This window comes from Peromyscus eremicus, chromosome 6 (assembly GCF_949786415.1).
Source record: "Peromyscus eremicus chromosome 6, PerEre_H2_v1, whole genome shotgun sequence".
NCBI lineage: Eukaryota > Metazoa > Chordata > Mammalia > Rodentia > Cricetidae > Peromyscus > Peromyscus eremicus.
Window position 1 is genome coordinate 88,345,409 of NC_081421.1, and position 15,734 is coordinate 88,361,142.

At 44.7% G+C, this 15,734-nt stretch overlaps 1 protein-coding gene across 3 annotated transcripts in view; it reads right to left on the reverse strand.

The window, feature by feature from the left end:
- Cdc14a (cell division cycle 14A) overlaps positions 1-15,734 on the reverse strand; it is a 175,947-nt gene that overhangs the window by 151,884 nt on the left and 8,329 nt on the right. The window lies entirely within an intron of this gene.

Sequence of the window (15,734 nt, forward strand, 5' to 3'; positions counted from 1 at the left end):
TGGTGCCCTCTTCTGTATACATAATAAATAAATTAATTTTAAAAAAATTTAAAAAAAAATTAAATGTGGAATGTTGGTCATTATCTCAGCTTTTGAAATTCATGCTGAACAAGCTTCAGAAAAGCACAAATTGGGGCTAGAGAGGTGATGGTTGTTTAGTGGTTAAGGGTACTGGCTGCTCTTTCAGAAGACCAGGGTTCAATTCCCAGCACCCACTTGGTGGCTCACAACCCTCTGTAAGTTTTAGTCACAGGAAGTCCACTGCCCTTTTCTGGCCTCTGTGTGCCTTGTGCACACAGTGCACAGACACATGCAGAGGAAACACCCACACACGTAAACAAGAAAATGAAAACAAACAAAAAAATTAAATTAAAAAAAGCACAAAGAATCTAAGTCATGGAATTCCAGCTTCATTCTAGCCACTAAGTATCAACTTCGTCCTCACCCTCAAAGCTACACAATGAAGTCCACTTCCATAAATTCTCTTTTAGAAGCAGAATGGTTAATGAACAGAACTATTTTACCAAATTCTAGAAAGGTATAAGTGGGTATCTTCCCATGACACAAAATCAAGTAAATCAAATGTGGACCTCATCTTTCCAGCATGGTAAATAGATGTAGGCTACTTAAAATGACAAACTTTAATTTCAGTTTTCACATCTGAAAACTGAAGAAGACATTTCCCATTAAAATATACTCAAAAGCCACATGTGGCTAAAGGCTACAGAACTGGACTGTGTGAAGCAATAATGGACAATAACAATCAATACGAAAATATAAGATCGGAACAAAAATGGCCACCACGAATTGAGGAATTGCTAGCACCCCAAAAAAAATAGATATAGATAAAATGCTTTCAGTGAGGTACTATTCCAAAAAATAAGGGAGGGAAGCAACTTGGAAAAGCATCTCTTTATTAGCTCATGAAACACACACACACACACTTCTTTAATTTTTTTTTTTTAAGAAAAAAATCTGAAGGTGGAGTAGTCTCCTGGACTTGTAGTTCAAACACTCACCAATGCCTTCTCTGTTCTGTCAAATCCCAGCAAAATATCTCAACTCAACGGCAAGCAAAGACTCCTCCTCCATCTTTGTCTTGGGGGAGGGGGGCAATATTCCAGCCTCATTCGGGTAGATGGATAATTTTATCATATCAGAGCACCTTCCTCTCCAAATGAATGAATAAAGAAACCAATCTCCCCACCAACACATTCATTTCCTCTAACAAAGTTGGCAAATTATAGGTCAATACTAAAATGAAATCTCAAGAAGCTTAAGAAATGAACATTAGGCAACAGGTTTTTTTTTATTCAATACGTGTAAAGAGCTAAAATCAAGTTACTTTATTGACAGCAAAGAAATTCAGAGAACTGAGTGAAGCTGTGAAGTCCTCAGATTGGGGGGTGGGGGAGGGATGGAGAGGAAGGCTGTGTCCCTATCAAAGGATCAAGGAAAGAGAAGCCCAGGAGCAGAGAAGACATTTTCCAGGGTCACCAGCTGCCCACAGTGTGACAGGAAACAGAAGCTGAACCCAGAAGCCACTGGTCAGGCCAGCATGTCCTGCTCTTCTCGCAAGATTTACAAAACCTGTAGCTTATCATTCTCGTTGGGTTTTCTCGTGAGCTGTCATTTACGGGAGTCTGTTCCTCGGGAGATTATCACTCAGAGCACCACTCTGTTGATTCTACACCTTAGAAGCTTCATGCGAAACTGTTCAACCCCTCGGCACAAAGAAATGCTATCCTGTGAGCGCTGCCTATTCCCACCACAAAATTTATGGACACCCATTCTAAGCAAGATGCTACAAGTTAACATATCAATTAATTAAAGAGTACTTATGAAACCAAAAAGACTATTGTTTTTAAAAAAAAAAAAAAAAACAGAATGGAAAAATACTGTAAGAGCATAAAGCATACCAATTCTTTGCTTTTCATTTGTGTGGTGTGTGTGTGTGTGTGTGTGTACATGTTCTTGCATGAGGCTCCACGTGTGCCACGGATGAATGTGGAGATCAGAGGCTAACCTTTGGGTGCTGATTCTCACCTCTCCTTGTTTGAAACAGTCTCTTCATGGGTGTGTGAACCAGACTACCTAGCCAAGTCTGCAGAGCACCCTGTCTCTGCCTACCATCTCCCCATAGGGGCATGCTGGAATTACAGACACACTGGGCACTTCCGTGAGTGCTGGCCATGTAAACTCAGGTTATCAGACAAGCCTTTACCCACTGGTCATCTCCCCAGCCCATCTTTAACGTTTTAAGAGTACTATTGAGACTGCCCGCTCATTTGCTCACTTCGTTGTTTACTGAAAGCCCACTGCCCGCCAGTCCCTACCCACGAGTAATTCACTACCTACTGAGAAAAACCAGTATTACAGCAAATACATATAACACTAAACCAGCATTGTCCTTCCAACACACAGATTACACAGATGTCCACGTGTCCGCAAGTTTGCTGAGATGAACCAGGACTGCCTCTGGTCGACCAGCTAACGAGCGCCTTACTGGTGCTGTTTCCCTCCAGCCCGAAGGTGTTTCCGATCATGACGAAAACTCATAGTGATCCCATTTGCAGAAGCTCCTAATCACTTGGCGAACACTCACCTAGTCAGAGTGTCTGCTCATGCCCTTAGAGCACAACCTGCCACAGTCACAGATGTCAGTGGCTGAGCGCTGAGCAAGCTCCCTGTGCACACGACAGGACAGCCTGAAAAAGAGCTAAAGGCCACTTGGTATCATAGGGTTCCAGTACCGGTTAGATCACGGGGCATCCCTAGGCTGGTGCCTTGGTCTCATTATCTGTTCTCACTCCAGTCCCTTGATAGAGCCCTTCAGGAAACCCCAGCTGCCTCACATCAAGAACGTGAGGAACCTTCTCTCCTTAGCACTTTCTTTAGCCCTAGGCGCACGGCAGGCTTGTGTCAGCCCTCAGCTGTTGCTTCCGCAAAAGAAGTGACGTGACCACTCTGCCTTAAAGCCAAGAGGCAAGGCCAGAGAGTATCAAGGAGCCTTCTAGCCTAAAGCTCTGTAATTTCATGTGCTTTCACTCTGGAGCAAGTCAGTGAAGGCAAAGCCCCTTCAAGACTCCAATTAACGAAAGCACGAGGGGGCTTCTCCAGGAATGCTCTGCTATGAATAAAAGTCACTCCCACAGAAACGTTCTCAAACCATGTAAGTTAACCCTGTTATCCACCCGCAGCTACTGGAAGCAAAGAAGCAAGAGGACTAAGCGGACAGTACTCCCCAGAGCTTTGGCAGAAACAGAGTGGTGACTGGTCCACCGTCCATAAAAGGCTAACTCTCACCTTTCTAAAAGCAGCTCAGGTTCTGAAAAGGGAAAGGTACCCTAAAACCAGTGGCAGTGATCACGTTACCTCTCTAAGCCCCGGGAATTAAAACCAACACCCTCCCTCCACCTTGCCTCCAAGGATCCAGGTTTTCTCTCTGTGGAGACTTATTTTACAACATTCCCTCATCTTGCTACCACTGAGTTCCAACCAGAAGGGATGTTTTGAGCCCCTGCTTCAGACCTTCAGCGTATGCAACGACCCACTCCTGATTAACACCTACTCACGCCTTAGGTCCCTGTCCAGTCATCCTTCCTCAAAGAATTCTTTTCTCCCCACCTCTTTGGTCGCTCTCCAAACACGCATACCCCACAGGCTCTGTTGCATGCCTTCACAGAACTGAAAGTCTTTGGGGGAGCTGAGGATGCAGCTCATTTGGTAGGGTGCTCGCCTGGCATGCACAAAGCCCTGGGTTCCATCCCCGGAACTGCATAAAATGGGGCATCGTGCTAAATAACAGGTCATGTTCAGCTGCATGGTAAATTCAAGGCTAGCCTGGGATACACCAAACCCTGTCAAAAGAGAAAAATGCTCTAGGAGTCTCCTCCTTCAGAGTGCTCACAATGGTCTGTCTAACTCTTCAACATTTAACAGGTCCATTGTCTAAACCCCACTGCAGGACAAGCTCCATGAAACAGGCTGAGCTAAAAGTCAGTTCCTAGGCCAATTACTAGCACCAATCCAGGGATGAATAAATAAATAAATAAGGGTTGGTACATGGTTGGTTCATTTGAAAAACAAGGGAGAAAAGAAAAGAAAAACACTCCTCATTCAAACATTCTCAACTGTGTCAGGCTAAGGATGACCAGAGAGGTGATCCATCACACTTTATTATTATATGGATACAAAACAAGGCTAAGGGGCTGGAGAGATGGCTCAGTGGTTAAGAGCACTGACTGAGATTCCAGAAGACCTGTATTCGCTCCCAGCACCCACGTTGGGTGACCCACAACTGCCGGTAATTCCAGTTCCAAGAGGCCTGGTGCTCTTTTCTGGCCCCCAAGGGTGCCTGCACTCACATGGCACACACACAGACACTCACATGCATAAAAATAAATCTTTTTTTTTTTTAGCTAAATATACAAAACTGACCCTGAAAGATAGACATATTCAGAAACTGTTAGTGGTGAGATCAAGCAACCCTCTTGGACGCGGAAAGTTGGAGCACCTCACAAGCTTCTCCTACACCCCATCTTCATTACTGATGTTTATTCGATTTGAGAGATTTTTTTTCTAGCTTAAATCACCCAGAGCATTTACTGTGGGTTTCCCAGAACTGCAGGCATGTGTCACATAAGCACTGTGGAACCAAGTCCCATGTCGGCATTGGGAAAAGAGTGGGCAGTCTCTGAAAAGACACTGCTTTACAGAGCCGCCTCGCACAGCTCCCCAAAAAGACCGTTCAGCCTGCCTTTAATCTCACAGTTAGCAAATAAAGTGCCTTTTAATATTCTCAGATCTATTCTGCTGCTCAGAACCAATCTTTTTCTTCCCACAACTAATGTAGATCCTATATGGATTCTTTATCCTTTGAAGGTAGAGAAAGGTATCCACTGAGAAATTAGTTACGGGCACTAGGGAGGTGGCTCGGTCAGTTCAGTGTCTGCTGTGGGAACATCAGGACGTGAGTTTGGCTCCCCAACATCTGTGTAGAAGCCAAGTATTGAGTATGGACACGTGCACCTGTAACCCCAGCACTGAGGAGGCAGATCGATTTAAAAAAAAAAAAAAAAAAACAACCCTGGAGCTTGCTAGCCAGGCAGGCTGGCCAAAACAGTGAGAGACCCTGTCTCAAAAACTAAAACTGGGAGCAACTGAGGAAGAGACCTCATGTTCAGCTAGGCCTACCACACAAACACACCAGGCCTACCACACAAACATATCACACACACACACACACACACACACACACACACACACACACACGTACACATATAAAACACATATGCATCTGCATACCCATGAACACACTTATAACACACTTATATGCACACAAATAAATAAATGTTAGATGGAAATCAGTTATCCTTGGATTCCCAACTCAGGAATCTCACCAATCTGCAATCCAAGTGAACCCAAATCCCAAGAAAGAAAAAAAAAAAAAAAAAAAAAGCCAAAGTGGGATTGTTTCTGTTTGACGCTCGCCGTGAACCATGCTTGCCCTTTAGCCGTGTTTATAAGAGGCTCGGTCTCACACAAAGTCTAGTCTTGTTTCAAACTCAACATTCAGAAAACAAGGTATCTGGTGTCTACTCCCACTGCGTGTTTAGGCTCATCAGCAGATCAAGGAGCAAGTGGTCGCCAGAGGCAGGGGCTAGTAAAGTACTCAGCTCCAGGCCAGCTGTGAGGACGCACACATGCCATCCCGGCGGTGCGCGGGAGGCTGCCGCAGGAGGATCATCACAAGCTCAGGGCAGCGTGGGCTATGCAGCAAGACCCTGTCTAAAGGAGACTAGAGAAGGAAGGCAGAAAAGAAAAGAGAGAAGGAAGGAATAGAGTAAGGGAGGGAGGGAGGGAAGGAGGGAGGGAGGGAGGGAAAGAAAAACTCCATTTATAGACGTTATCAATAAAAAATTAACCAAATAACACCAAAAGAAAACAAAATGTGAGCTAACAGGAGCTATTTGATATACCAGAAAAGTGCAGGTGTGTGTGTGTTTCTGTCTGCCTTTCCTGTCTACCTGTCTGTCTGCCTCTCTGTCCATGTGCAAGTGCATGCCACATGTGTACAGAGATAAGAGGAGAACTCGTGAGCATTCTCTTCATGTGAGTCCTGGAGGCAGAACTTAGCTCACCCTGCTTTACCCTCTGAGCTACCTCACCTGCCCAGGCCCTTTAATCTTTAGAGAGCCTTAAACCTGAAGCAATGAACTGTTTAGTCAACGTATTCATAATTATGGAGTCTGAATACTACAGAAAACAATCGGTCCATTCATTAAGACAGAAACATAGGTTCATTTTAGGGAAGTCTAAGGCTACATGGTACTTCAGATAAGGTTTTTGTAGGCTTAATTTGGCAATGGAGCACTTGCCTAGCTTGGGTGAAGCCATGAGTTGGTCTCCTCCAGCTCTTCCAAAATACACATATGGAACTTTCCAGTTCTTTGTATCAGGTAACTTAGTGAAACGTCAACTTCTCAGATGAAAGTAGATGAATGTTCTACTTCCATAGATTGATGGAGACCAATTTGAAATAAAGCACCTTTTCTAGATCTCAGAAGAAAATTATATTTTATAACAAAAGATGGCCAAACTAGCAAATCCTTCCGTTCGTCAGCAAGTTATGAACATGTTGAAAACGAAAACACTAACTTGATTAATAACAGAAAGGCTTCACTTTACAGCTGTAGTTCAGGGGCTGAGGAGATAGTTCATCAGGTAAAGGCGCTTTCCACAGAAAGCTTGACAACCAGAGTTCAATCCCTGGGACCCACGTAAAGGTGGGAAGAAGAGCTGACTGGACAAAGCTGTCCTCTGGTCTTTGTGTTTACACCATGGTATGTGTACACCCACACACACATATCACACACACACACACACACACACACACACACACACAGAGTAATAAAAAAATTTAAAACTACAGTTCAATACTAACATTTGTTTGTTTGTTTGTTTGTTTGTTTGAGACAAGCTCTAACTCTGTAGCCCAGGCTGGCCTCAAACACACAGGAATCCTCCTGTCTCAGACTCACTAGGATTACAAGCATTTCTTATGGAGGACTTCATCATCAACCACAAATAGTTGTGTTCATTTATCAGATGTCATTTATCTAGGTTGTCAAGGATTAAACACGTTTCAACAAGAATAACAGAACTTAAATGGCCCCACCCAATATATATTTCTTTGGTGGTCCTGGAAGTATTGGGTTGATTTAAAAAAAAAAAAAAACAAAAAACACTTTTTTCATTACATTGAAATTAGAGCCTAAAAAAAACTAAACAATAAATTCCATAATTAAGTGTAGAAAGTCCAGCTCAAAGCATAATTCCAGAGACTTTGAGATCAGCTGTCCCACACAACTCTCCAGACTTTAAACCAGTAACTGGCACGTGTCCAGGCCAGGGATTGCCTATTTTCGGCTTGAAGGCCACAGAAGGCAAAGACTGCATCACAAAGAACCCTTTTCACGTCCAGTTCCCACTAACAACACAAAGGAGAACCACAGCCACCAGCAGGTCGCTCCTCCTTCAAACTCAAACACAGAAACCTACCTAACCTGTCATTTTCTCTCAGTCGTCCAAGCTAAAGAAACTTGTGTCTCAAACACTCCTCCTCTAAAGTACGGAACCACTTGTGCTCCGAGCTCTGGTCAGTTCCTTTCCGTTCATCCAGAAGCCCCGTGGGCTGAGACACAGCATCCCACAGTCCAGCCCATCCTCACTTGGGACTGCTTTCCATTCAACTGTCCCTTCCAAACAGACTCTTCCTCTTCCTCAACACACCTTTTATGACTCTGCCTGAAATCTCCCTCCATCTCTCCCTCCCTCCCTCCCTCCCTGCCTGCCTGCCTGCCTGACCTCCTCACTCACTCATTCATTCAACTTGAATGTCTGGGGCACCATTCTTACGCCAAGCACAGTGTTAGGTCTAGAGATGTGACAGTGACCTAGAACTGGTAGTACTGGTCCTCAGACATCATAAAATGCCCTGTGCTCATTACACATCAAACATCACTCTATGAAGAAGTCTTTCAATAACCAGGGCAGTAACGAGTTCTTGTTTTCTTCACTCCTAACACAGAAGACTGCAGCTTCATGCGCTGACCTCCATTCTGTTTCCACTTCCCCTTTTACCTGTGTTTATCCGATGCATTAGCACAGTGCCCTGCAACCAATTCTCACTCCATCTACATGTTCTTTTCTTGCATAGCAATTTCCAGCCACTTACAAATTTCAAGTTGTGCTGCTTTACACTCCATTAAAAAAAAAAACAACAAAACATGTGTTCAGTCCTTTTTTTTTTTTTTTTAAGCACAAAATTGTTTTGAGCTGTGGCTAAGTAAGTCATTTACTGTGGGGCTTGGGAACGTGTTTATGAACTTACAAATGAGAACATCTGATGTCTTAGGAGTCTACTTCAAACAAAATAATGAAACCGCCCTGGGGTGGCCTGGCACAGAGCACCATCTCCAACAGCCCACCTGGATCACTCTCTCATGCTGCCTGATAGAAGCAACCCCTGTAAGAAGACTCCTTAGCACTTCTGTCCAAGTGTGTGTTTTCGCCAGGGTTATCTCAAGCAAGCTGAGAAAACAACTGAGTAACAATTTATCACTACGGAGATTAAGGTCCAACCTTACACTGCCAGAGCCTAAGAGGTCAAAACAGAAAGTATTTAAACAAATACGAAAGCAAAGTTTGGTGGTGGTGGGTCACATAATTAAGACTAGACTGTGCGGAGTTGAGCAGAGAGGCTTAAACCTGTCATCTCTACACCTAAGAGGCTCAGACAAGAGGATTATCAAGAACGCAAGACTAGCCTCGGCTACATAGCGAGCTGAAGGCCAGCCTGAGCTACAAAGTGAGACACTGTCTCAGAAAACCAAAAAGAAAACCGTGGAACTAGCTGTGAGGACTGAGTGTAGCCTCCTGTTAGAGCTCAGTGTTGGAGCACTGGTCTACCCTGCATGAGATCCTGGGTTTGATTCACCAGCACTGGAGGAGGAAGAGGAAGAGGAAAAGAAGAAGGGGAAGAAGAAGTGACGGCAAATGTCTGTCACTAAGTGCACCGCCTCATAATGCATGCTACAGAGCAACAATCGAGTGCATAGGTGTATACACACTCAAGTAAACACTTACAACTTATGTGTTCAGTACAGAAGATGGAAAACGCAAGTCTGCCAGGCAGGATGTGCCTACCAGTGCAATAGTGGCGTGAAGGTTATGTGGAGACCAACTGCATTTGGATTAGTTTTGAGGCCTGCTCCACAGGAAGGCATTCAGGCCTGGTATTGTAAATCAGGACTCTGGAGGTCACATACCCTAGAGAAGAACCTATTGTGGCTGCTGCTTTGCTAACCAAGATGCTGTCAGACTGCTTTCTAAATGTCTATGCTTATCCCCATAGATTAGTGCTGCTTCAACCTTGGTGGAGAAGCTCCTCTCTTTAGTGGTCAGTAGTTAGTGCAGAGACTTGTAACTATGCCAAGTACTAAGAATAAGTGCCTACGGAGTACTCAGCCCTAGCTGGACAATGATATCAATCCCTAACCCAAGGCTCTGGGAACATCATGGAGGAGGGGCGGGAAGAATTGGACGTAAGAGCTGGGGGATGGGGAGGAGTGAAATGCTGTCTTTGGAACACGGATTGGATGTTGCACCCACAATGTCACGGCAGTCATGATCAGCTACACAAGGTCAAGTCAACAAGATCAGTCTTCCAACAGGAAGCAATAATTGGGCTTAGTGGGAGAGGGAGAGAAAGAGAGAGACAGACAGACAGACAGACAGAGAGACAGAGAGAAAGACAGAAGATACAACAGTGAGATATGTTGGGAGTAACTGAAGAGAAAGAGAGGATCTGGGGGTTCCTGGGAAGAGTGGGAGAGGGGACTTAGAGTACAGATGATCAAGACCCACTGTTTACACGTATGAAATTGTCCAGCACTAAATCAAAGATATTCTGTTTTGAAACAAGAAGGTCTGAACCATACTGAGAGTGTTTTGGTTGGTTGGTTGGTTGGTTGGTTGGTTGGTTGGTTGGTTGGTTGGTTAGTTGGTGTTTTGAGACAGGGTCTCATGCATCCCAGGCTGACCTTGAAACTCCTGACCCTCCTCCTGCCTCCACTATCTAGTGCTGAGATTACAGGCCTGTGTCACCATGCCAGGTTTATGTAACGCCAGGAATTGAACTCAGTACCCAGGCAAGCACTCTATAAGCTGAACTACATCTCCAGCCCTTGTTTTGTTTTGTTTTGTTTGTTTTTTGTTTTTTGGGGGGGTTTTTTGGTGGTTTTTTTTTTTTTTTTTTGAGACAGGTTTTCTCTGTGTAGCTTTGCGCCTTTCCTGGAACTCACTTGGTAATCCAGGCTGGCATCGAACTCACAGAGATCCACCTGGCTCTGCCTCCCGAGTGCTGGGATTAAAGGCGTGCGCCACCACCGCCCGGCCTTGTTTTGTTTTTTTAAGGCAGGATCTCACTATGTAGGCCAATCTGGCCTTGAACTCAAGGATCTACCTGTCTCAGCTTCCCAAGTAGGGACCTCCACATCTAACTGAGACTGTTCATTCTTTAATCTTCTATTCCTGTACTGGGGATAGAACCCAGGGCCTTGTACATGCCACTCTTAACAAATGTAAACCCATGGTGGCATTTCTTGGATTCACCAAAGAAACTCCATTCAGTCTTGGCATCTTTATTTAGTACTCTGTCATGAAATTTTAGTACCTTTCTTCCAAAAAACCAACCCAAGGACAGAAAAAAATAGAAAAGTATATGATTGAAAGCAGAAATACTACACATTTTCCTTCTCAGCAAACTGGCTTTCCACATCGTTAGCATCCAACCTCTCACCCAAGATCATCATTAGGAGTACAAAGCGTTCTGACAATTAACACATTTGATTTTGCTAACTTTTGAGCCAAAAACCATGACTCATGTTACTAAAAGTTAGCTTCTATTTGGAGGACAAGGTCCATCTCCAACACCAAAGAAATAGCTGTTCTGGAGAGGAGTATGCTTTGGATATTTCAGTCCAACAGAGATAAACCTTTGAAGGGCTCTAGTTCTGGAATTACTTTTTGAATCACTAGTATTTTTAGCCTATACTCTTGTTTTAACTCTGGCCTAGGAAAACACGCAGAACCCAAGGACAAAACATGATTTCTTATCATCCATGTTTCATTAATATGTGTCAGACCTTCATGGAACAAGATAGCCTGTTAAGAACCAAGTAGAATCCAGACATGGTAGTGCACGCCTTTAATCCCAGTACTCAAGAGACAGACACAGGAGCAGGCAGATTTCTGTGAGTTTGAGGCCAGTCTGCCTACATATCAAGTTGCAGGCCAGCTAGGAATCCATAGTGAGATGAGAGAGAGAGAGAGAGAGAGAGAGAGAGAGAGAGAGAGAGAGAGAGAGAGAGAGAGAAAGCAAGTTCAAATTTTCATTGCCTGAACCCCTGAAACCATTTTTGCTAAATTTGTTCACGGGCTTTTCAGAAGGTCAATATTTCAATCATGGAATTCCATCTTTCTTTAATAACTCAACAAACTTCTACACAAAACACAGCTGTATCCAGACTAAACATACTCTCATATTTAAAGAGCCCAGTTAATAGTTTCTGGGGTGATAATTCACTTAGACAGGTGACATTTCATTGGGACACTCAGCAAATAATTATAGCTACCAGGCTAGATGAGGCCCCGTGTGTTGATGTATATAAACACACTTCCATCTTTGAAGACATGCACATTAGGGTGTCTGCCCTCAGGACATGCTCCACAGAGAGAATCCAGGTTACTACCCTGGGTCCCATGGACTCTGCAGGCCATCTCATCCTACCTCTCCAAGCAGTGAAGGCCAAGAGACACACTCCACACCCACTAGGCCTCTCCCCTCTCCTCCCTCCAGTCTTTTGCCTCTTGACTGGCTAGTTGTTTATAGCTTCTTCCTCTACTCCCTTCATCCTCAAAAACCTTGACCTCTTCCTCCTCAGAAACAGCTCCATTCCTTAAACTGCATGGTCTCCTTGGGAAACTCCCAACTTTAAGTATTTCAAAGGCGTACACTCAGCCTCGAACTTTTAATCCCAACACTCAGGAGGCAGAGGCAGGCGAGTCTCTGTGAACTTAAGGCCAGCCTAGAACACTAAGGCGAGTCCGAATTAGTAACTTACAAAATGAGCTCCAGGACAGGCAAGGCCATTACACAGAGAAACCCTGTCTTGGAAAAGGAAATAATCAATTAATTAAGGTATGCCCTCTCCGAATGATATGACTATTCCTTACGTTTCTCAAATTCATTCTGACCGAGACAGAAGACCTGACCTTACCACCAGAGCCGATGGCTGCCCCAGGTCCCTGTTTCAGTTCAGGATGCCCTCGGGCCCACTGTGAAGGAACTGTCCTGAAAAGCGCTCCATTCCTTTTTCTCAACATCCTCATCCACCACCCACACACAGATGCATGTCCCGCCTTTCCATCACCATCAACACCATCTCAATTCAAGCGCTGATTCTTTCCTCCTGAACATCCCAAAGTTTCTCTGTGTGGTTTCTTAGACCCTCTCCAATGGGCCTTAAATGATGCTACCACGTTATTTTTTGGATGGAGGGTGTATATGCTCTGGAACTAGATGGTCTGTTTTCAAACTCCAGCTCTACCACTTATTTCATTGGCACTGGCCACAGTACCCAACCTCACTGTCCCTTTAGGCATCATTGTGTCAAAGGATGGCAGAATTGCGGGGACATGTGAATTTTATAGTCACAGAACACCTAGAAAAGCATCTGGCCCAGAGGGTGATGCTCTGTCAATGTCTGCCGTTGTTTGCAATCAGCGTGCATCCAGCCATGCCATGTCCCAAAGCCCCTCTAAGAGTCTCAAGGCAGGCCAGGGTGATTGCGGGTTCCTCACCCTGGCATTCAGTCTGTCCCCAACTGACCTCTCGGTGTCATATTCCACACCTCCCCCATTCGACCTGTATCTACACCAGGCAAAGGGAAGGACTTACTATGCCCTGAACACGCTTCCTGCATCTCCCTCCTGTTCCTCACTTTTCTTGCCTCTCACACCCATATCCAAAAAGAAAACCCGTCCATCCTTCAGGCCAATCTTAACATCCCCCAGAGCCTTTTATGAACATGTCCTCTGGACATGTCTCCACCTTCCGCAAGTACTTCCTAGTACAGAGGTGAGGTTTCTCCCATGGTAGGTAGCTTTGTTCCCTTTCACTGCAGTCCTCTTAGTCATCCACCTCACAGATGTGGAGCGCCTTGAAACCGTGAGAGAAACATCTATGTTCGTCATGTCACTCTCTGGACCATCAAGGACAGCGTGATATGCTGGGATAGCGAAAAGATGGATGTGTGCAGGCAGTAAGGACCATAATCACTACCGTGGCATGGTATGGCACACCACACTAAGGGAAGTACATGCCATGTCCAAGTTGAGTATCATTTCTTGTCTCACTCTATAGCCCAAGCTGGCTTGGAAGTCACTATATAACTCGGACTCACCTCCAACTCTAAGCAATCCTCCTGCCTCAGTCCCTCAAGTGATTTACATGTATAAGCCACCACACCTAGCTTTCCCCCCCCCCCTTGAGAAAGGATTTCACTATGTAGCTCTAACTGGTCTGGAACTCTCTGTGTAGACCAGGCTGCCCTCAAACTCACAGAGATCCACCTTAGCTCCCCATGTGCTAGAATTAAAGGGGTGTGCCACCATGCTCAGCCTCCTGTAGCTTCAAGTTCACATCCAGACTAACAAAGTGAACCAGATGGCCTCACTAAGCAAGTCTGTCCTTGGAAGACACCAGGAACACGGTGGAAAAAAAAATTATATATATATATATATAATTTGTATCGTAAAGTACAAACACTAAAATCACAGAAAGCTTTTCACTATTAGAATCTTTAAAAAGCCATCGCGCACTGTGTTTAGTTGACTAACTGTAATCTTTTGTGAAGTCTACCACCTAGCAATCCCAAGGGAAGTGACTCAGATCTCAATAACTGAAGCTTGTTCATGTGCACATTAATAAACCCTAGCACTTCAGTCACTGCAGAAGTGACCATAACAGCACACGGACACAGTCCCTAGCACCCTCAGGCCCTCAGCTGACAAAAAGAAAGCCATGGCAGTGCCCAACAATAGAGTGCCCACTCAATAAACACTGATGGTGGTGACATCATCCAGGTGCCCAGGGTCAGGGAACAGGCTGCTGACAACTCTATTCTGTTGAGGAGCTGGACTGTAATCGGACATCAGGGATCCAGACCTCTTTGCAGGGGCAGCTCTAGGCTATCCTGAACAGCAGCAGCAAAAGGCTCTTTCATTCCTACTCTGCCTTCTGCCCTTCAAGAGGCACCCTCCTCCCAGTACCACTGGGAGAAATGTCCTGAAGATAACAGTTCCAAGACCCCCCGGGGGAAGGAACAATAAAGGATTACTTTCTGTCAGACAAGACAGGTTTTTTTGTTTGTTTGTTTTTTGTTTTGTTTTTTGTTTTTTTTTTTTTGGTTTTTCGAGACAGGGTTTCTCTGTGTAGCTTTGCACCTTTTCCTGGAACTCACTTGGTAGCCCAGGCTGGCCTCGAACTCACAGAGATCCGCCTGGCTCTGCCTCCCAAGTGCTGGGATTAAAGGCGTGCGCCACCACCGCCCGGCTCGTGCGCCACCACTGCCCAGCTACAAGACAGGTTTTTGACAGTCCAGAAAATTCCCTCTTCAAGGCCCAGTGGCACCCCTAAATCCTGAAGCAGAATTGCCAACATTCTCTCTAACAGGACCAGTCCTAGAGAGCTCTGTACAGTTCATTGAACTACGCTCATTTGACTGCCCACTTGATTATGACGGCAACAAAGTCAAATTAAATGTCTAAACCAGGGTAGATGAGGCTGGTCTCAAATACCAGCTCTTTCAGTAAAAGAACATAAACCAATCCTGCCTTTCTACTCCTTGCTATCTACTGCTTTCATCGAATGGAAATCATCTCTCCAATTAATGTTTTACTGTGCTTACAATATCCAAATAGCCTTTTCCTTTATATCTATGGGCGGTCACAGAACTCAGTTCCTGGTTCTGATTTTTCACTCTCAGGTCTTAGTCCAGAGGAACAATATATATATATATATATATATATATATATATATATATATAGAGAGAGAGAGAGAGAGAGAGAGAGAGAGAGAGAGAGAGAGTTATAGAGTTATTTAGGCAGTCCTCTACTACTCAAAGGTTAAAAAAAAAAATAGCATCAAGTTCAGGGCACCTAACTAAAATAACTCAATCACACTGGAAATCTTCCTCAGAGATGCAACTTGGATACAGCTCCGTTCAGCCCTGTGTTCCACTTTCTGAAAACAGGCTGCCCAAACAAAAACGTCCTTCCATACAACAGAAGCCTTGTGCACTTCGGAGCTTAAGCACCTGTAGTACACACACTGCCCTGTATCCTGTGGGTGCTCCATAAATACCTAGTGACTGATTCACAAGCCAGTTACAGGTCTGCCGATGACAGAGTGTATGACTGCCTGGTCCCACTCTAGGGAGTGTGAGGAATCCACAATGACTGTGGGAGTAGGAAGAACTAATATCCATGAAATTCTAAAAGGACTGCAATGTTGACAGGTCCAAACTATGCCAATTTTGTCTGCACACCTCCCCAAGCCTATGGGCCTTAAAAAAAAAAAAAGCTAGTAATGCCTCCTGAACCCTTGG